Raw genomic sequence first — 23,597 nt, 5'->3', positions numbered from 1 at the left:
TGAAGCTGCATTCATCCTTCTTTGTGCAAAACATGACATGACAGAGTTGTGGTGTGGTGCTGGCCAGTGGCTGGCTGGCTGCGGCTGGTCAATCTTAGGACTGGCTCAAACAGCCAGCCAGGTTATTTATCATGATGGGATATGATACAAGAATGCTCCAACAAGTATTTGCAACTAATCTACAGAATAAAGAGCTTTACATTCATTTAATTATTTACATATTAAAATAAATCGATTTATATAAAAATCTGTTTTTAATCTTTTTAAATAAAAAAATCAACAACCCTGCATTACAATAACGTCATCATCCTAGTACCAAAAATATGAATGGGTAGAGCCGTCAAGATGCCAATTAAAGTAAGAGCATTAATAACGAGTCATGAGTTACCCACGATGATGACACCATCAACAAGTTTGGCTGGAGTAGGTAGGAAGACACCTACCGATACGGGCACAAGCCACTCCCGGTGAGGTATATATAGGAAGTGAGGAGGGTGATGAAGCCCTCCAAAGACCCTTCCCATGTCCTCACTAACCGTTTCCCTATTGTCTCATCAACACCAGAGAGTAGTTCAGCATGTTATCTAAAGACAGATTCTCTCTCTATCCAAACCACACTACATTCACACATCATACACACCTTTTCCCAAAATTCAAAATTCAAAATGAGGTACCATAGCAGTGCCTCAGAGTCTCTGCCTGGGGAGGGACCACAAATTCCCCCAGAGAGGACCCCCCTTCTAGCTGCCGACTTGAGAGGTGTCTCGATAAATCCTCGAACCTCTAATCTGGTGACCTGGAAGCCGAGGATTTTCTTGAAGTTATACAAGATAATTTCCTTAAGCAGGTAGTTACTGAGCTTACCAGAGGAGATAACATATTAGACTTAGTCCTAACTAATAATGGAAACTTGCTACATGAGCTGGAGGTGGGCGGAGAGTTAGGAAATAGTGTCCACAGAACGGTTCGTCTTAGCTTAGACTGGGCGGTAACCCGCGAACCAAACCCAGTGTTAGTGCCAGATTTTAGAAGAGCAAATTACGAGGGGCTTCGAAGACATCTTGATGGGGTAAACTGGGATAATTTAGGGATTCATGAGGTCCAGAACTGTGGGTTGGAGAGCCAGGAGAACCAGGTAGAAATATCTTACAATAATTTAGTTAGAGTAATAGTAGAGGGGCAAGGACAGCATATACCACAGCGAACACTTAGAAAAGAAAACAATGACCCTAAGTGGATGACTCGTGGACTAAAACACGAGATTGGGTTAAAGAAGGGAATTTATCAGAAAATAAAGAATGGTGAAACACATCTCAGTAGCCGGTATGTCGAACTATCTAGATTAGTGAAGAAGTACACCAGGATAGCAAAAAGGAATTATGAGATCAAAGTGGCAAATGAGGCGAAATGTAATCCTAAAGGCTTCTTTCAGATGTATAGAACAAAAACACGGGGGAAAATTGGACCGCTGAAAACAAACACAGGGGAGCTAGTAGAAAATTACGAAAATATGAGCACATTGTTGAACGACTACTTCCTTTTAGTATTCACACAAGAGGATTGAACGACTATTCCGGAAAGGGTTCAGGTGTACGAGGGCGGGGATGGCGATAAATTGAGGGATATAATCATTACCAGATAAATAGTTCAGGATGAGATAGATAAGCTTAAAAAGAATAAGTCGCCAGGTCCTGACGGGATATTTCCGAGGGTATTAAAGGAATTAGGTGATGTACTCAGTGACCCACTAACCGACATCTTTAAGATGTCGGTAAATACTGGTTATGTGCCCAGCCTGTGGAAAGTAGCTAATGTGACGCCGATTTTCAAAAAGGGGGACAGGTCAGCTGCTTCAAACTATCGCCCAATTTGCTTAACATCGGTTATAGGCAAGATGCTGGAGTCCATAATAGCCAGGAACATTCGGGAGCATCTAGAGAAACACAGCTTAATTCACGACTCGCAGCATGAGTTCACGCAAGGTAGGTCATGCCTCACCAATCTCTTGTCCTTCTACAATAAAGTATTTGAGGCGGTAGAGAGAGATGAAAATTATGATGTAATCAATCTTGATTTTAGTAAAGCGTTTGACAAAGTTCCTCACCAACGACTGTTGCTTAAATTACAGGCTCACGGAGTAGAGGGTAAAGTTTTGAACTGTGTCAAGGCGTGGCTTAGCAATAAGAAGCAAAGAGTGCAAATCAATGGTAAAAGATCTGACTGGGGATATGTTACTAGTGGGATCCCACAAGGCTCGGTATTAGGTCCACTTTTGTTTATTATTTATATCAATGACTTAGATACAGGAATTAGTAGTGATGTCAGTAAGTTGGCAGACGATACCAAGATCGGTAGAGTAATTGAGTCGGATCAGGACACTAGTATTCTCCAGGATGAACTAAACATATTGTATGACTGGGCGGATAAATGGCAGATGGAGTTCAATGTAGGGAAGTGCAGTATTCTGAGTGTAGGTAGGAACAACCCCTCTCACAACTATTGCTTAAATGACACTCTCATAAGCAGGTCTGGGTGCGAGAGAGATTTAGGGGTCTTAGTGAGCTCTGATCTCCGGCCGAGGGCACAATGCATTCAAGCTAGAAATCGAGCAAATAGGGTACTGGGATTTATTTCAAGAAGCGTAAGCAACAGAACCCCAAGTCTTCCTCAAACTATAATTAGCGTTAGTTAGACCTCATCTTGGCTATGCGATTCAGTTCTGGTCACCTTACTATAGAATGGATATCAAAATGTTAAAATCAGTGCAGAGGAGGATGACTAAGATGATTAAAGGGTTGAGAAACTTGCCATACGAGGAAAGACTCAAACAGTTAAACTTGCATTCTCTAGTAAGGCGAAGGGTGCGTGGAGACATGATCGAGGTTTATAAATGGATGAAGGGTTTTTAATAAAGGAGATATTGTTTTGTTGGTAAGAGAACCGGGTAGGACACGAAGTAATGGGTTTAAACTGGATAAATTCAGATTCAACAGGCACATAGGCAAAAATTGGTTTACTAACAGGGTTGTGGATGAGTGGAATAGGCTTAGCAGTCATGTGGTGAGTGCCAACACAATTGTCACATTTAAAAATATATTAGATAAATTCACGGACAACGATATTAGGTGGGGTTAGATACACGGAAGCTTAGGGTCAAAGGAGCTGCCTTGTATAGGATTACCGGCCTCTTGCAGACTCCAACGTTCTTATGTTCTTATGTTCTTATGTTATCTTTCTTATAAATTTCTGCAACATTTGCGGTCTTCATTCTAATTTTAATTCTTTGGAACACCATCTCTCCTCCTCTAAACCTCACCTTCTCTTCCTCACCGAAACACATGTTTCTGAGGCTACTAACAGCAATCTCTACTCTGTTCCCTCCTACTATCTCTATCCAAAATTTCAATCCAAAGCTGGATATTGCGCCTACGTGCGCAACGACATCATTTGCTCTCGTTCCCACAAATTTGACTCTTCAGAATTTTCCACCATCTGGCTAAGACTTCATTGTCATTCTGTTATTAAATACATGTGTGCTGTTTATCCCTCACCTAACTCTACTAACTATGTAAAATTCTTTGACTACTTGAAATATAAAGTGGAGCACATCTTGACTCACTCTCCCTTCGCTGAAATCTCCATCTTGGGAGATTTCAATGTTCACCACCACCTTTGGCTTTCATCCTCTTTCACTGACCAGCCTGGTGAACAAGCCTACAACTTTGTTATCCTCAAAGACGTAGAGCAGTTGGTTCAGCACCCCACATGTATTCCCGAAAGTCTTGGAGACAGGCCCAACATACTAGACCTCTTCCTTACCTCTAATTCTTCTGCTTACTTTGTCAAACTGTTTCTCCGTTGGACTCCTCCGATCACAACCTTATTGCTGTATCCTGTCCTATCGCTCCTGTACACCCTCTGGACCCACCGAAGATGCGATGCTTCTGGCATTTTGCTTCAGCTCGGTATAACGACCTGAGGATGTACTTTTCCAATTTCCCGTGGAATGATTACTGCTTCCACGAGAGAGACCCCTCTGTGTCTGCCCAACGCATTACAGAGGTGATTGTCTCTGGAATGGAGCCATACATTCCACGTACTTTCTCTCCTCCTCATGCTAAAAAGCCTTGGTTTAATCATGTGCTGTCAAAGATAGAGAGGCAGCTCACAAAAGGTAACAGAGCTTTTGAACTCCCGCTAACCATGATCTTTACATTTCCGCCCAGCATCGTGCCAACTCTATTCTTCTTCTTCATCCATAATAAATGTCAAAACCTTGCTTTTTCTAATTCTTCTCGGGACTTTTGGCACCTAGCCAAAAATATCTCCTCCAATTTCACTTCTTCATCATTCCCTCCTCTCCTTAACGGTGACGGCAGCACCGCCGTCTCATCTATCTCTCAGGCTGAACTCTTCGCTCCAACTTTCTGTAACAACTCCACTCTGGACGATTCTGGGCATATTCCTCCTACACATCCCCCCTCTGACTCATTTATGCCAGTTATTAAGATTCTTCGGAATGATGTTTTCTATGCCCTCTGCCCTCAACAATCAGAAGGGTTATGGACTTGATGGAGTGCCTCCTATTGTCCTTAAAATCTGTGCCTTCGTGTTGACACCCTGTCTGGTCAAACTCTTTCGTCTCTGCCTGTCAACATCTACCTTTCCTTCCTGCTGGAGGTATGCCTTCATTTAGCCTGTGCCTAAGAAGGGTGACCGCTCCAACCCCTCAAATTATCGCCCTATAGCTTTACTTTCCTGTCTATCTAAAGCTTTTGAATCAATCCTTAACCGGAAGATTCAAAAGCACATTTCCACTTCTGACCTTTTATCCGATCGCCAGTATGGGTTCCGCAAGGGGCGTTCTACTGCCGATCTTCTTACTCTCTTAACTGATTATTGGTCATCCTCACTTAGCCGCTTCGGTGAAACTCTCAGTTGCGCTAGACATATCGAAAGCTTTCGATAGATATATTTCGATATTTCGAAAACTTATTTAAACCGCCAAACATGTGTAATCTTGAAGACCATGTTGTTGAAGGTGCACCGTATGTACCGATTCTAGACGACACATTCACGCCTGATGAGTTAGACTAGGCCCTGATTAACATGAAAGTTAATAAAAGCTACAGTGGTCTGTGCCCAGGTATTGTTAAACATTTACCAGTGACGTGGTTATTATTTTTCTTGACAATATTCAATGTAATATTTAACAGATGGTGTTATCCCCTTGCTTGGTGTTATAGTAAATTAGTAGTTCTGTTTAAGTCAGGCAATAGGATGATATGTAATAGCTAATGAGGTATTAGCATAATGGACACTCTTGCAAAAAATTATGATGTATTAATATTAAACAGACTAAGACTTTGGTGCGATATAGACAAATGTCAAGCTGGAGCACAGAAAAATAGAGGCTGTATCGAACAAATTTTGAGTTTAAGATTGCTATGTGACTATGCTAGATATAAAAAAGTAAAGTTATATGTTTTATTTATAGACTTTAGTAAAGCATACGACAGAATTCCCCGGTTAAAGCTAATAAATCGCCTTCGAAATTTAGGGCGTGGGGGAGTCATGCTACAAGCAATTAAGATGATGTATGTGTGTACAAAGAATATACTTAAATCAGCAATTATAGATACATCTATTGGAGTGCGTCAAGGTGCTCCGTCAAGCTGCTTATTGTTCGTTATATATATATTGATCATATGATACGGATGTTAAAGAGAGCAGTGCCAACCGACGGTTTCCTTGGCAGTTTACATGCGTTACTTCTGATGGACGACTCAGTGATACTTGCTACGAGTCGAGAAATGTGTAAAAATAAACTTGATATTGTGTGTCAGTTTCGTAAGGAAAGTGGAATGGAAATTATTGAAAAGAATTTTTTGTTTTTTTTGTTTTGTTTTGTAATTAATGATCAAGATTGTGATAGATGTTGTTTGTCGAGCGAGGTAGTGAGGGTGAAATACGATTCAGAGTACTTATATCTTTGCGCGTGGCTTACTGATTCGGGTAAGAGTGACGCGGCAGTGGCGCGGCATGAAACCGTAAGTGAAGCAGCGGTAAATAAATTCTCAATATTTTGTGCAAGTAATACCCAGATGCTATTTATATATAAGAAAACTGTATTTGATGCTGCAGTGATGGCTTCGTTGTTATACAGCGCAGAAACATGGCTGACAAACAAAACAAAAGGAATAGAAAGGCAGTACAACAAGCTAGTGAAATGTTTATTAGGTGTGTGTAAGAACACAAGCATGAACTTGTGCCCAGAGGGACGACGTGTTGACTGAACTCTTGGAAGCTTTGAGACTGCAGGGGGAGAAACAAGAAAGAGCACAGCAACAACAAGAAGGAGCACTCCAAGAACTCAAAGAACAACAAGAAAGAGCACAGCAACAACAAGAAGGAACACTCAAAGAACAACAAGAAAGAGCACAGCAACAACGAGAAGGAACACTCCAAGAACTCAAAGAACAGCTAGAAGATCGCTTCACGGGATAACAGCAACAGCTACAAGCAATACAAGATGGAATTGAGTCAGTACGAAGATAAATGACTGATGTGACCACAAAGTTAGGACAACGCCTGATAGAAGTGGAGAAAGAACACACAAATCTTTAACTAGAGATGGAGGGGGTACGGGAGACGACACACAAATAAATATTAGAAGTGCAGGGAAAGGTGAACCGTACTGAACAGGCAGTTTGTGACGTAAGTGACAGAGTGAAGGCCCTTGAAGACTGCTTGGCTGGAAACGGACAGCCAGTGCCTGCAGGGGCTAGTTGTACCCAAGATGCTTCTCCTACTCAAGTCCGGGGTAGTTTGAGCCCTGTTTCGCCTGAGTTTATATCCGCAAGAAGTTTCGCCGGCCCCATGAATCTGCTGGGTTCGCCTGTTAGAAAGAAGCCTCAGACGTTTGATGGCAAGGTCTCCTGGGAGGCTTACCGCGCTCAGTTTGAGCTGTTGGCAACCCGGAACGGATGGGATGACCAAGAGTGCGCGGTACAGCTGGCCACTAGCCTGAAAGGGGCGGCGCTGGAGGTCCTTGCTCAGCTCGACAATGCGACAAAGGGCAGCTACAGCGGGCTGGCGCAGGCGCTGGAGCAACGATATGGGACCAAGCACCAGAACGAGCTCTTCAGGGTTAGGTTCAGAACCCGCAACAGGAGGCGCGGCGAGTCTCTTCAGGAACTCGCTCAGGACCTTGAGAGCATGGCGCACAAGGCATACCCAGGTGCCACCCCTGACCTGCTGACGGTTTTGCTGTGTGATCAATTCATCGATGCCCTGGACAGCCCTCAGCTGAAGATACAAGTGAACCAAGCTAAGCCAACATCAATGCAGGAAGCTCTGGCACGTGCCATGGAGTTTGAGTCCTTTGTTAGGTCTAGCTTGTCAAGCTTCAGGGACGACTCGACTTCTGGCTTTAGGGCACGAAAGGTCGCTGTCAGCGACACAGACAGGTTCCAAGGAACGTGCTGGTACTGCGAGAAGGCTGGGCACAAGGAGAACGAATGCTATAAGAGGAAGAAGGAATATGAAGGTAGCGCTAAGAAGCCCAGGGAAGGACCCAAGTGCTGGACCTGTGGAGAAAAGGGGCACTGGAAGAATGAGTGTCGGAAAAATGTGCCCCCAACGAGGGACCACCAATCGTGAAACTAAGAAGAACTGGTTCACGGGGGCAACGACCAGTCTGTCCTGTACATGCCCCGAAGGTATCAGTGTGCAAGAGAACCACCATGACAAGCTGCCGAGTGGAGGGCAAGGTTGACGGAGCGTTGTGGCCTGTGGTCGTCGACACAGGCGCGGAACGCACATTGGTGCGGCCTGACGTGGTGAGTCATCGTCGGCTTCCTAAGACGCCGCATCGACTGTGCGGAGTCACAGGACACTGCGCAGAGCTCAGAGGCCCAGTGGACGTGAAGTTTGAGCTCGGAGGAAAGGAAGAGTTCCTCTCTGTCTACGTGGCTGACATGGACGACCCCTGCATCCTAGGTATGGATTATCTTGTCTCCCACAGATGCGAGCTGGACTTTCGCGCTAAGCAGCTGACTGTAGGAGGAAGGAGGGTGCCACTGGCGACTGTGAACAAGGAAGACCTGCCAGTGACGGTCAAGCGCACCAACATTATTCCTCCGAGGTCGGAGATGCTGTTACCCTGTCAAATTACGGGGCCCCCCCCCGGCTAGCCTGTGTGTGGTAGAGAGTGGAAGTCGATGCCCGGTAGAAAACGGGGTGATTGTAGGCAGTACTTCGGTAGACCCTGCTGCAGCGGAAGTGCCTGTCGTCGTGGCCAGTGTCTCCTTCAGCCCAAAGAAAATAGAACAAGGGACCATGGTGGGGTTGTGCCAAGAGATCGACCAGGAACCGAGAACCTGTGTCTGCAGGAGAACCCTGACGAAGCCCCAGGAGGAGCTGCCCGACTACCTGCGCGACCTGTTTGACAGGAGCTCCAAGTGTCTATAGGAGCCCCAAGTGGAACAGCTCAGGGAGCTTCTCGTGAGGAATGCAGATGTGTTTTCCACAGGAGACCTGGACTTGGGGTGTACGGACCTGGTAGAGCACCACATCGACACAGGTAGCCACCGCCCAGTGAAGCAAGCTTCTCGAAGGATGGCACCACCCCGTCGCAAGGAGATGGATGAGGTAATGGGTGATCTCCGGCAACAGGGGTTAATCGAGCGGTCCAGCAGCCCGTGGGCGTCTGCTGTAGTGCTCGTCAGGAAAAAGGACGGTTCCCTCAGGTGCTGCGTGGACTACCGAGCCCTCAGCGATCTCACCATCAAGGATTCATACCCACTCCCACGGATCGACGACACGCTCGACGCTTTGATGGGGTCCAAGTGGTTTTCAACAATGGATATGAAGTATGGGTATCACCAAGTCAAAATGGCGGAGCAGGACAAAGAGAAAACAGCCTTCTCCTACGGTCAAGGCCTGTGGCAGTTTAAGGTTATGCCCTTTGGCCTCTGCAACGCGCCGGCCACGTTCGAGCGGCTGGTGGAGAGGGTGCTGGAGGGACTTCACTGGAAGACGGCACTCATCTACCTTGACGACGTGACTGTCTTTGGCCAGACCTTCGAGCAGGAGATGGAAAATCTATCATAGGTTTTCGCCCGGTTTAGAGCTGCACACTTTAAGCTCAGCCCGAAGAAATGCTGCCTATTCCAAAGGGAGGTCCAATACTTGGGACACATCGTGAGCGAGGCTGGAGTACGCACTGATTCTGAGAAGGTGGCTGCGGTAAGGGACTGGCCGACACCCACCAACGTGAAGGAGCTGCGGAGCTTCCTCGGGTTGTGCTCATACTACCGCAGGTTTGTAAAAGGCTTCGCTACGATTGCTGCATCACTGCACCTCCTGACGAAGAAGGGGCGCAAGTTTGAATGGACAGCGGAAACTCAGATTGCCTTTGAGAAGCTCAAGGAGGCCCTCATCAGCTCGCCCGTACTCACCTACCCAGACCCCTCTAAGCCTTATATACTGGATTGTGATGCCAGTGATGAGGGGATTGATGGAGTGCTGTCCCAGGCATGTGCCGACATGGAACGGGTTGTGGCCTATTTCAGCAAGAAGCTCACCCCAGCCGAGAAAAACTATTGCGTGACCCGGAAAGAACTCCTGGCAGTAGTCAAGAGCCTTGACTTTTTCCATGCTTACCTGTACGGTGCAACTTTCACCATCCGCACGGATCACGCTGCATTGCGGTGGTTGAAGTCACTGAAAAACCCTGAGGGCCAGCTTGCTCGCTGGATAGGTAAACTAAAGCAGCATCACTACACTATTGTGCACCAATCTGGGCTAACACACGGTAACGTGGACAGCTTGAGCCGGCGCCCCTGCCTACCTGAGTGTCAACATTGCCTCCAGAGGGAAAGCGTCCAGAATATGTGCCGCCGCACTACAGTGGAACAGACAGCGGAAGTGCCATGGGAAGACTTGGGAAAACTGCAGCAGGAGGACCGAGATCTGAGACCAATTATGGAGTGGCTGAGTCAATCGTCAACGCGACCTGGGTGGGAAGTAATTTCGAGAGAAAATCCTACCACCAAGAATTACTGGACTCAGTGGGACACTCTTCGGATGGACAACGGCGTGTTGCAGCGACGCTGGGTCTCTCATGATGGTCTCGACCACTACTGGTCCACGGTGCTACCTATGAAGTCCCGGGAAGGCGTCCTGAAAGAAATACACGACAGCATCACCAGCGGACACCTTGGGGTAAAGAAGACACTGAGTCGCCTGCGCCAAAGGTTCTACTGGGTTGGCATGAGGAAGGACGTGGAAGAATGGTGTCACGCGTGTGAAGTGTGCTGTGCAAAGAAGGGCCCCAAGAAGCGTCACCGTGCCCCATTGCAACTATAACAGGTTGGAACCCCCATGGAACGGGTGGCAGTGGATATAGCAGGACCCTTGCCTCTGACGACGAACGGAAATAGGTACATCTGCGTCACAATGGATTACTTCACCAAGTGGCCGGAAGCCTACTCCATCCCTGACCAAGAAGCCACTACCAGCGCTAAGGTATTGGTGGAGGAGTTTTTCTGTCGCTTCGGTGTACCTAACGAGCTCCATTCCGACCAGGGAAGGAATTTTGAGTCAACAGTCCTTGCTGAGTGCTGCAAGCTCCTGGGTATCAAGAAGACCCGGACCACCCCTCTGCACCCACAGTCAGATGAAATGGTGGAGAGGTTTAATTGGACGTTGGGACAGGAGTTGGCCAAGCAGTGCAACAATGATCAGTCTTCATGGATCAGAAGCTGCCTGCGCTCCTCATGGCCTACAGGTCTGCTGCCCACGAGACTACGGGATATTCACCGGCAAAGCTGATGTTCGGACGTGAGCTGCGATTGCCGGTGGACCTACTGACAGGAAGGCCTCCTGGGGAAAGCCTTCCAATGGACGCCTCCAGTTTTGCCCGTCAACTAGAGGAACGGCTGGAAGAGGTGCACCATCAAGTCCGTGGTGCCTTAAAGTTCTCCGGGGAGGCCATGAAGCGCGGTTACAATATGAGGGCAAGCCACGTTGACTTCAAGGAAGGAGACCAAGTTTGGCTTTACAATCCGCAGAGGAAGAAAGGACAGTCTCCGAAGTTACAGAGCCCCTGGGAAGGCCCTTATACTGTGCTAGAACGCCTCTCCGACGTGACTTACCGAATCCAGAGAACGGAAAGGACCAAGCCGAAAGTTGTCCACGTCAACCGGCTATGGAGGTACCACGGTCCGGGAAACTACACCTGGAACAACTACAGACACCCAGCAGCCGACGAAAACGCAAGGGATGTCCAGGATCGAGAGGAGGTCGACGACGACATAGGTCTTCTGGACCTTTCAGCCGAGGGAGATAACCTCCCGGCTTCGGCAGATGCTCCAGGGACACCCCAAGAGGCGGACGACGACGAGGCGCAACAGGAGACAGACGCGCAGGAGGCACCGAACAGAAGACAGAGACAACGCAGGCGTCCACAGCGACACGACGATTATTATGTTTTTGATTAATTCTCTTATGTTTGTATATAGTTAAGTGTGTGATCGGGATGATCACAATTAAGAGGGGCGGATAGTGTTATGCTGGAACCTTCCCCCGGCGCCCATGGGCCTCTAGAAGGCTCCGGGAGCAGCGAGCAGGGGGGCGGGGAGCAAGGCGAGCCGTCCGCTCCCCGCGGGGAGCAGCCAGACGCCAGGCGGGAAGCGTTGCCAACTCGCATATATTTTTGCTACATGTATGATCTAAAATATACTGTAACATTCTAGACTGTACTGTTCTGGATATATATAGGAGAAGAGGGCGAGAGGGGACAGCCCCAGTCATAGGAAGCTAGTGGTAAGTGAAGAGTCAGAGTGAAGTGTACTATTAGGGAAGAATATTAAACTACAGAAGCTGTGCAAAGTGTTTACATATCTCCCTCCCACGGAGTCTCCTGACGGCGACACGGAACCCAAGTAACACGTCCGGCATAAGAATATATATATATATATATATATATATATATATATATATATATATATATATATATATATATATATATATATATATATATATATATATATATATATATATATATATATATATATATATATATATATATATATATATATATATATATATATATATATATATATATATATATATATATATATATATATACACTTAACGACTCAAGGCTGGAGGCTGCAGAACGCCTAGCCTCAAACCTTACTATTATTTCCGATTGGGGCAAGAAGAACCTGGTGTCCTTCAACGCCTCAAAAACACAGTTTCTCCACCTATCCACTCGACACAATCTTCCAAACAACTATCCCCTATTCTTTGACAACACCCAGCTATCACCTTCCTCAACACTAAACATTCTCGGTCTATCCTTAACTCAAAATCTCAACTGGAAACTTTATATCTCATCTCTTACTAAATCAGCTTCCTTGAGGCTGGGCGTTCTGTACCGTCTCCGCCAGTTCTTCTCCCCTGCACAGTTGCTGTCCATATACAGGGGCCTTGTCCGCCCTCGTATGGAGTATGCATCTCATGTGTGGGGGGGCTCCACTCACACAGCTCTTCTGGACAGAGTGGAGGCTAAGGCTCTTCGTCTCATCAGCTCTCCTCCTCATACTGATAGTCTTCTACATCTTAAATTCCGCCGCAATGTTACCTCTCTTTCTATCTTATATCGATATTTCCACGCTGACTGCTCTTCTGAACTTGCTAACTGCATGCCTCCCCCCCTCCCGCGGCCCCGCTGCACTCGACTTTCTACTCATGCTCATCCCTATACTGTCCAAACACCTTATGCGAGAGTTAACCAGCATCTTCACTCTTTCATCCCTCACGCTGGTAAACTCTGGAACAATCCTCCTTCATCTGTATTTCCTCCTGCCTACGACTTGAACTCTTTCAAGAGGAGGGTATCAGGACACCTCTCCTCCCGAAACTGACCTATCTTTCGGCCACCTCTTTGGATTCTTTTTAGGAGCAGTGAGTAGCGGGCTCAGAAGGCTGATGGACCTGATTGAGTGCCTCCTATTGTCCTTAAAAACTGTGCTTCAGTTCTGACACCCTACCTGGCCAAACTCTTTCGTCTCTGCCTATCAACATCTACCTTTCCTTCCTACTGGAAGTATGCCTTTGTACATCCTGTGCCTAAGAAGGGCGACCGTTCTAATCCGTCAAACTACCGCCCTATAGTTTTACTTTCCTGTCTATCTAAAGCTTTTGAGTATATCTTTAACCGGAAGATTCAAAAGCACCTTTCCACTTCTAACCTTCTATCTGATCGCCAGTATGGGTTCCGCAAGGGGCGTTCTACTGGTGATCTCCTAGCCTTCTTAACTGACTGTTGGTTATCCTCTCTTAGCCGTTTCGGTGAAACCTTTGCTATTGCACTAGACATATCAAAAGCTTTTGATAGGGTCTGGCACAAATCTTTGCTTTCCAAACTGCCCTCCTACGGTTTCTATTCTTCTCTCTGTACCTTTATCTCCAGTTTCCTTTCTGACTGTTCTATTTCTGTTGTGGAAGACGGTCACTGTTCTTCCCCTAAACCTATTAACAGTGGTGTCCCACAGGATTATGTCCTATCTCCCACTCTCTTTCTGCTGTTCATTGATGATCTTCTTTCCAAAACGAACTGTCTTATCCATTCTTACGCCGATGACTCCACTCTGCATTACTCAACTTCTTTTAATAGAAGATCCACTCCACAGGAACTTAACGATTCAAGGCTGGAGGCAACAGAACGCTTAGCCTCAGACCTTACTATTATTTCCGATTGGGGCAAAAGGAACCTGATGTCCTTCAAAAACACAATTTCTCCACCTATCCACTCGAAACAATCTTCCAAACAATCATCCCCTATTCTTCGACAACACTCAGCTATCACCGTCTTCAACACTAAACATTCTCGGTCTATCCTTAACTCAAAATATCAACTGGAAACTTCATATATCATCTCTTATTAAATCAGCTTCCTCTAGGCCGGGCGTTCTGTACCGTCTCTGCCAGTTCTTCTCCCCCGCACAGTTGCTATCCATTTGCAGGAGCCTTGTCCGCCCTCGTATGGAGTATGCATCTCATGTGTGTGGGGGGGTCCACTCACACAGCTCCCCTTGACAGAGTGGAGTCAAAGGCTCTTCGTCTCATCAACTGTCTTCCTCATACTGATAGTCTTCTACCTCTCAAATGCCGCCGCCATGTTGCCTCTCTTTCTATCTTCTATCGATATTTTCATGCTGACTGCTCTTCTGAACTTGCTAGCTGCATGCCTCCCCCCCTCCCGCGGCCCCGCTGCACGCGACTTTCTACTCATGCTCATCATTATACTGTCCAAGCCCCATATGCAAGAGTCAACCAGTATCTTCACTCTTTCATCCCTCACGCTGGTAAACTCTGGAACAATCTTCCTTCATCTGTATTTCCTCCTGCCTACGACTTGAACTCTTTCAAGAGGAGGGTATCAGGACACCTCTCCTCCCAAAATTGACCTCTCTTTTTGGACACTCCTTTGATCTCTATTCAGGAGCAGTGAGTAGCGGACTTTTTTTCTTTTTCTTTACGCCCTTGAGCTGTCTTCTTAGCTGTAAAAAAAAAAAAAAAATCAAAGTTTGGTAGCTCCTCTCTGTGCCAAAAGTCAAGTTAGTTACGTGGTGAATGAGTGAGGTAGGGAAGAAGGAAATGTACAGAAAAGGGCTATCAAACCAAAAGGAGGACTAATAACTTGTCACCAACTGTACGTCTCTACCAATATAGTTTGTAATTTACCTTTTTGCTTCTGTAAGAGTATGGGCTACTGTCACCAGCCTCGTCCAACCTTTGGGGTGGAAGACTCACTATTTACTATGAAGAAATTTTAATAGAATTTGAGAAAATAAAATCTGGTAAATACTCTGCCTTTCCCTCAACCCTGTCATCCACTCCCTTGAACTACTGGCAATGCATTCTGTGGACCTTGCCTCTCCAACCAGCTTCAAAAGTCTGACATTATGGTAAGTATGAACACACACTGAAATAAGTATCATTGCACATTCAGTACGATACAAACTTGACACCAAGGACGAATCCATTGATGAGAGGCTACTCATGTTGGTATCCCTGCGTGTGTTTAGTGTGGCTTCACTTGCCTAAATCAAGTGAGCAGCACTCGTAAATGAAGCAGTAGAATTTGGGCTGGCACAGTAACGCTGCATCAAATACAGGTGGAACCTTACCAACCTTGCCGAGACTACCGGATTGCTCAGTGTGAGACTCGTTGGACACCACAGTAACGATACCTTTTTGAGTGTGTGTACGTGTTCCGGCAAAGGCTCTAGTTTTGCCTCCCTACATGGCTCTCTGTCGGCCCTGGCATTCAATAGTTCTTGTGTTGCTGCTCTGTTACTGTGGCTGTCCGTCTGTTATCAGTCCTACAAATAACCAGCCCATGTCAACTTCTTATCCTTATTTGTCATAAGAATATATTCAATCTTCTCTGAATCCATGGTGCTACCTCCCTGTCTCAACATGTTATACCACTGTGGATATAGGAAGTGAGCATATTAGGGTAGGGAATAAGTGTTGGATATATTCTGATGACAATAAGAGTAAAAAGTGGACTTGCACAGGTTGTATGCATAGAACTAATAACAGATGAGCAACCAAAGTAACAAAGTGGCAACCCAAGAATTACGAGAAACCAAGGCAGACGGAGAACCAAATGGAGAGTTGAAATTACAACCTTGCCAGAAAAGGATGGAGTACACTAACATCAGACATAAATATGGAGAACATTGGAGAAGGCCTTTGTCATGCAGTGAGCTAATAATGGCTGATGCTACCGTGGACGCCAGAATAAATAGGCTACAAATACAAGCAGCTCTCGTTTGATACGAGGGTTGCGTTCCTGAAGGGGCCGTGTAGTTGAATTTTAGGCAATATAAATATTTTACTATAAGAAAGAATGATCACCTAAGGAGTGTAATTTATGTTAATGTAAAAAAAAGGTGTAGAAATATACTTTCTTCAAAAAACTTAACTCTATTCAAATAAACCAAGTCATTTGTACACAGTGAGCACCCACCCACTAGAACAGGCCTTGTCTCTTGAGGTCATCAAAGGTCTTCCTGTTGACAACATTGCCCTGGGAGTCCTCGTACTCCTCCTGCTCAGACTGCCACCGCTCAGAGGTCTTCTGCACCTTCAGCTTCTCCCACAGCTTCAGGGCGTCCTCGATCTGCGACATATTTGCAAAGTGCGCCGTGTTGGGGATGCCGAGGCACCGCATGCCGAGGGCGTGGCGCTACTCCGCAAAATGCCTCTGGAAAGCCTTGGGGCCCTTGTAGGTGAAGTTGCCGTAAATTTCACAGTTGTAGCTGATGTTGAGGCCGTGCAGCTTGTACAGCCAGTAGGGGATGGGCTTGCCGTCCCAGCCCAGGGTCTTGGGGTTGTAGGGAACCTCGTCGTCGGGCTCCTCCTCAGACTCAGAGGCGGAAGCTTCCTCCTCCTCCTCCTCCTCCTCGCCGTCCCTCCTGGCCTGCTTCTGCTGCACGTTCTCCTTGGTGGCGGCACGCTGCTCACTCAGGATCTCCGTCAGCCGGTATACCTGAGTCTCCAGGTTGGCCAGCTCCTTGATCTTCTCTGTCTCCTTGCCCTTGGTCACCTTGCCGGGCTTCGACTTGGCAAACAGGGATGGGTCGAGCTCCTCCACGGAGATACCCTTGGTCTTCAAGAGCCGCTGGGCGCGCTCCTCCAGGGTGCCGCCACACTTGAGCCCCAGAGCCATCAGTGCAGACTTGAGACGATCCAGACCCAGGGACATGAGCTCCGCAGAGGACGAGAAGGCAGAGAGGTCCAAGTGTGCACCCATGGCAGTCAAGACTCCACCTGTCTTCTTGGGCCAGCAAGGAAACCTGCAAGAAGACAATAAAGGTAAAGGTTAAGTTGGGCCATATGCTAAAGCTGCGCATGGCCTCAGTGTTCATCTCCATCACATTGGCTTTAAGCATCTGGATATCGAATAAACTATCATAAAACTATATTCTAACTAAAACCAATAACAACACATAAATACCGTCATACAATACTCCTCTATCTAAAACACAGAAATGGAAAATAAAAGGTCCGTACACTTCAACTTGTACCCATGATGAATGAACAACCTCACAGAAGGCTCCATTCACCACAGTCCATACCCATAATGAATAAACATGTTACCCGTTCAGTGTAACTTTTAACGTGGTTTGTGTTAAGTGTTATATTTAAGGCGCGAACTGTTATCTCACTCGTCACAGGGCCGGTGTTACCGTGGCCTGCTTCACAAGTTGATTGTAGTAGGTGAGATAACACAATAGCCTTTTAGTTGGCCGAGCGGTTGCCTATATAAGTTCACTTGAGTTCTCTCTCTTACTGGGACATTAAAAGGTGTGCTTGATTTTAACTATATTAACAGTTTTACGCAAAAGTTTACTGTTTACGTGAGCGAGTCGCACGAAGATAAGCAAGCCACACCCAGCTCGCGGAGCAGCTGATCACCGCCCGCTACCCGCTACCCACTGTCTTCTCTCCTCTTCTCCGCGTTGCTCGCCCTTTTTACTGCATCTTGATTGTTCCGGAAGGGTGTGGCTTCCGGCTGATGACTGCTGATGAAAGTCATCATTTGCTGATCCTTGCGTTAGCTCAGCATGTGTTCCCACGGCCATCAGCTCTGACGTGTTCCATAACATTCTGGCAAAGGCACTGAGCCTGTGCTTAGACACACACAGTCACACACTCACATGTACATTATAACATATACATTACAAACAGCCTAACAGTACTGCTAAAAGCATATTTACCACATTAAAAAGCCTCACCATTCCCCCCTAACTCCACCTACTACCATTACCACCACCACCACCTCCACTACCACCACCATCACCAGCGCCTCACCTCCCGTCCTCCCACTGCTCGTTGAACCCTTGGTGACCATCTTCAGCTCTTGGCTCAGGTCGAGTAGTGGCTTGACGCGCTCCACGTAGGCGTACAGGTAGTCAAGGAGCACAACCAGGTACTCCCGGTACTGCGTCGTCTTCTTGTCCTTCGGGATCTCAAAGAGCCGGTTAAAGGTGGTCAGATAGGTGATGCAGTCAATTTTTCCAGGACTGTTACAGATGGTAGTGTCAATTATTTCAACTTTAGATATTTGCCCTGACTTAGAATTCCTAGGTTGCTATTCTGATGCACTTACTGTCCATTTGCTATATGCCTAATACTTGCCCAAATCCACTTTACTCTTAATCATTATGAAAATACTTTCCAACTTTGATCTGTACTTAAACTATATGTTTGTCCCTGACTTCTACAATACCGGGATTGCCACTCTGTTACTCTGGTTGTCCATCTTTTATCGGTTCTATGCCAAAGACCTGCCCAAATCCACTTCTTACTCTTAATCATTATGAGAATACCTTCACCTTTTGCCTTTCCTCTAAGCCACGATGCTCACTTCCTATCTCTCCAAGATATACCCAGCATCCTTCACTCCATTCCTCTTTGCACATCTTTCAGATTTTTCTCTAGATCTTTTGTGAAGTGCCAGATGTACACGTACCTTTGATGTTGAGGTATTTGTTGTAGCACTTGTGAAGGTCGAGGTACTTTCCATAACCTTCCTCATCGGTAAAGTTCACCATGACGAGGTTCTCATCATTGGCCTCGCGTTGCTTGTTGATCTCCTCAAACTCAACGCTCATCGGCATACTGATCTGAAAGGCAACAGGAGCAGTTTGTCCAACTTTCTAATGCAAGAGTTAACCAGTCTTCCCACTTTCATCCCTTTTTCTCTTGAGCAACCTTCCTACAACTGTATTTCCTCCTTCCTACATGCCAGGAGATAAGTAGAAAGACACCTCAAAACAGTAGTAGCTGTAGGTAGTAGTAAGACACTCAATAAAATCCAGTTGCATGCCCCATTTTTAAAAGCCCCACCCTGACACAGTGAGGTGAGAATAAGTCTGAGGTGAGGAAGAGCGACTCACTTCATTGGGATGCTTCTTGTGGAACTCCTTGATCTGCTTGAGGCGGTTGTAGAACTACGCCAGCTCATTGGGGCCCGACAACGCTGCCACCTCCTCCTTGCGCAGGCCATCCTTGTCCTGTAATGGGTAGGTCAAAGTGTAACAGGAGAGCTCAAGGTTAGGGTGCTCATAACCAACTATCTTTCTCCGTGTCAGTAGTAACATTACAGACGCACAATACAATGAGTGCATCTTGAAGGGAGCAGTGGTGTAATAAGGAGTTGAGATTTTTTTTTTTACAGGAAAAAAAGAAAAGGAAAAAAAGGGAAGGCAAATATCTCAATAGGATTGTACACTGCAGTAAGAGACATGAAACCCAAAAGTGTGCCTCAGCCCTACTCACACTCTACTTTCATCTACTGGAGGATCCTAAACAATAAATGGCTTCAGTTGACTAGAGATGCCTGTAACTACACCCATTGGATAGGTACCTTTGCTTATAACATAAAGACAATGTAAAAGACTTTGATTTAAAAATATAAAAAAATTATCTTCCATTACCAGTATATACAATGGTTTCCTCTGCTATTTCTGTATTATCACGACCACAACAAACAGGTAAGTTGACCCACCTCATACAGGTCGGCGAGGTGCTGCGAGCTCTCCACGTATCGGTCCAGAAGGATGCGGTGGCGGTGGTCAGAGTTGATTACCTCACGATTCTGGGAAAGAGAGTGAGCAAGAGTGAGTATGCTTGTTAGTTACCTATCTGGGTGGGCATGTTCACTAATTCCTACAAGCCCTTCCAATTAATGCTCATATCAGGAAAAAAGCTACTGTTGAAAACAACCATCTATCGATCTATCTACTCGGACACCCAGGCCTTCGAACTCCCTTGAGGGGGTGGGCATGGCAGAAGTCTCCATTTGCTCCTGTCCAAACAGGCCTTAATGCCTCACAAAATATTCAGAGAGAGCAAAGAGCACAAAGAAAAACGAAGAAAAAAATGGTGGGTATAACATGAGGGCAAGAAGCAAGCATCATAGATTAGATCAGTGGTTCCCATCCTATGGTCCGCGGACCGGTACCGGTCCGTGGTTTATGATTTGCTGGTCCGCCAAATTGCTTTACTATTATAGTGACTTATAGTTTTGTTCATTATTTAAGAAAATAATAATCTGTCAAAGCATTTTTTTTCAAATAAATAGTTATAGTGAAATAAAAATTGAATGACATGTTTAGAGTATGGTGTAATATCCGCCAGGCAGACGAGGAAGAAAGAAGAAAAAAAAGAGAAAATGAGAGAAAAAAAGAAATATAGAAGAAAGAAAGAGAAGAGGAGCGAGAAGGATATCGGATATCTAATTTCATTTGTAAAATATGGGATATTACGTTTTGGTGGACCTTGCAATAGGTACATGAATCTATCATCATGACAGCTAGTCTTACCTGCGGTATATATGTCTACTGGCGTACTAAGGGCTGTAGTTAGTGTAGTATTTTTCTCCCATGGCGTCCATTTGAATAATTTAGCCTTTATAATCACTTTACTTTGTATAATGTGAAACATTATATTACATGGTTTCGTCCCACTGAATTTTAAATTGCTAAGATAATAAAATATGTATTTGGAATATATACATGTTAGTGTATGCTTGGATCTATGCCTGTGGTACTGGTCCGCAGAATCATTTTCACTTGCTTGACTGGTTAGACAAAGGTTGAAGACACCTAAATGACTATTGGGAATCATATCAAGTCTAGAACTGACAACAGATGGATATCCAAAGTAAATGGCAACCCAAAAGAGCAGACAGGAAAGCAGGTGGAGAGATGAATTAGAGCATTTGCCAGAGCAGGGTGGAGTAGAGTTACACAAGACAGAGGTGGAGAACACTGAGAAAAGCCCTTGTCCATAGTGGCCTGGTAATGGCTAAATAATATAATTTCAATAAATGGAATTGTTTCAGAATTAAATGCGTCTTACTTTAGTGGTTGATAAGTTTTTGCTAATAGATTTTGATGCATTAGGCATCAATACGATAACCATTTTTCTCTTTAGATAAGTCATTCCTCAGCAGTGCTTGAGGGCGAGTCACTGCCACTGTGCCCCGCGTGAGTGGCTGCCAAGGAGGGTCACCATGCCAAGCCACTGTTAGAGGCATATTTAGAGGGGCATTGAAAAACATGCCCATATCTCAGACTCCAGTATTCGTACAGGTAATCAATTACTCCTCGCCAAAGTAACCGGTAATCGCGATTACCAAAACTGGTAGTACCGCCCACCGCTGACGTGGGTGGAGGCCTGGACAGCATCCCTGCTGCCTTACCGAGTTCTTCTTGCGCAGACACTAATTGACCATCGCCGCCATGAGCCCCTCCCGCTCTTCATGGTAACGGCGCTGCTCGAGCGCAGTGTATGAATGTGAATGCAAGAAATTACAGGTGGTCTGAGTTCCGCAGCAACGTGTGTCAGATGTGTGACAGGGGTGTGGATGAAACTGTGGCGCATGTGATACTAGTGTGTGGGAGAGACCGGAGAGAAAGGACGGAGATGATGAGGGTGGCATTGAGTGAGATGGGCTGGGATGTGAATGGGAGGATTGCAAGAACGGAGAGGGAATGGATGCTGCTGCTGCTGGGAATGAGTGATGAAGCAAATGAGAGAATTATAGAAGCCATGAAGAGTTTTCTGGAAAAGATGTGGTGTGTAAGAAATAGGGAATAGGATGATTTGTAATGGATACTGCTTGTTTTGTTTTTATTTTTACATGTTGTGCCGAAATGAAGGCCTGACTCTCCAACGGGTCACCTGTACAGGAAGAGCAAGAGCAAGCGAGAGCTCCAGGATGGTGTTCATGGTGCCGAGGGAGGCTGTGGGTCACGGGGCAGAGACACCGCCGCCACGCTGGTGTGCAGGATGCTGTCACTCACACACGCTTTGTTTTGCCGGTGAATCGTGGTTTTCGCCTTGGGTCCCGCTGCCTGGTGTATCTAGCGCGGCATGGTGGTTGTAGCAGCCTCAGCGTGCTTCGCCTCTCCTCGCCTCGCCGATGTAAACAAAATAAAACGTTTGTGAATGGCCGATGGTTCTTTTGCGAAACGCAGTGGTTTATATTATAACTTTTTTTATTATTTTGCTGTTATATATGCGTAAAATTACCGGAAATAAATTATCATTTGCATGAATATTATCATTAGCGTAGTGCCACAAGGCTCGGTCTTGAGCCCCATCTCATGGGTGATGTTCTCCTTTCCCCTTTCCTCTCTGTTGACGATGCCAGACCACTGAGACCACGGGTAGCCGAACCAGCACCAGAGCAAAGGATGTCCAAAACATACAACAAAAAATACATTATTAGGCCGTGGACAGCACCATGCTGAAATGCATGGTGCTGTCCACGGCCCAATAATGTATTTTGTTGAGGTGTTCGTGTGTCATGATTTCATTATTCAAGAAATAGCCCGTGGAAAATACCGCGGGAGTCCCCGCCATTTTGATTGAGAGAGCGGGAAACAAGACCCAGGAAGGCGGAAAACCAGGCAGGCGGGAAACAGGACCTTGTTCAAATCATATTCGTTATTACTGCCAAAGCTGAACTATGAGTGGGATGCATGACCCACTAATACCTAGTGCATGGTGTTAGATTATTAATAAATAATAATCTATAGCCGTTAGGGCGTTAGAGTAAGTGTTATGCAGAAAAGAGAGATGTCAGTTGTGACTAGTGCTGGCATCTTGACCGCGGAGCGCGGGGCGAGCTGAGGATTGTGGGTCGCCGGGCCGCAGCCCGCAGCCACTTCCCCGAGAGACCCAGCACCATCCATACGTCCTTCACCAACTCTTCCACGTGTCCATCGTGGTGGTTTTCCTGACCTGATTAGTATCCACAAGTCAGTGTGATTGTGTACTGCAGGCGAGGGAAGCCCTTGGGAGGCTAAGAAGAAGGCGGGCTGTTGCTGGAAGGTACGAGAACAGGACTGAAGGTGGACCAGTGCTCGAAACGGACCACGTGGTAGATCAGGTGAGGCTTCTGCTTCGCCCACCTACAATTAAGTACACTTGCTGCATAGGATGTTTTAAGATAGTTAGCTAGGTTGATGTGTGCCTGGAATTAGTTCATTATTCTTTATTTTCCAGCGAGTTTTCTTTGTTACTTTAAATAAACTTAAGAGCAGGTTCATCTGGCCTTTGCTTCTCTTATGAGAAGTGTGACTGGTCATAAATAATAAAAGACGAGAATGGGCTGTGAGTCTGAGAACTCAATTTTCAGATACTTTATTTTATATTTTTTATTGATGAGAATTTTACGAGGTCTCAAGAAGTCCAGACATTTCAAGAACCCCACATCGTGTATGTTTTGGACATCCTTTGCTCTGGTGCTGGTTCGGCTAACACTGGTCTCAGTGGTCTGGCATCGTCAACAGAGAGGAAATGGGAAAGGAGAACATCACCCATGAGATAGGGCTCAAGACCGAGCCTTGTGGCACTCCGCTAATGATAATGTTCATCCAGATGATAATAAATATAACATGATAACATGATCACATTACGCATATATAATGGTGAGGAAAAGTGTGGTATGTTAAGGTATGGGCGACCCACAAAACAGCATCAGACACAACCATTAT

General features: G+C 46.0%; 1 pseudogene; it reads right to left on the bottom strand.

The window, feature by feature from the left end:
- Window positions 1-15,959: 15,959 nt before the first annotated feature.
- The window catches only part of LOC126982047 (splicing factor 3A subunit 3-like), a 30,928-nt pseudogene continuing 23,290 nt past the window's right edge, over window positions 15,960-23,597 (bottom strand).

Source organism: Eriocheir sinensis, chromosome 50 (genome assembly GCF_024679095.1).
Source record: "Eriocheir sinensis breed Jianghai 21 chromosome 50, ASM2467909v1, whole genome shotgun sequence".
NCBI lineage: Eukaryota > Metazoa > Arthropoda > Malacostraca > Decapoda > Varunidae > Eriocheir > Eriocheir sinensis.
Note: the sequence above shows the minus strand (reverse complement) of the source record. Positions and strands in the feature narration are given on the sequence as shown.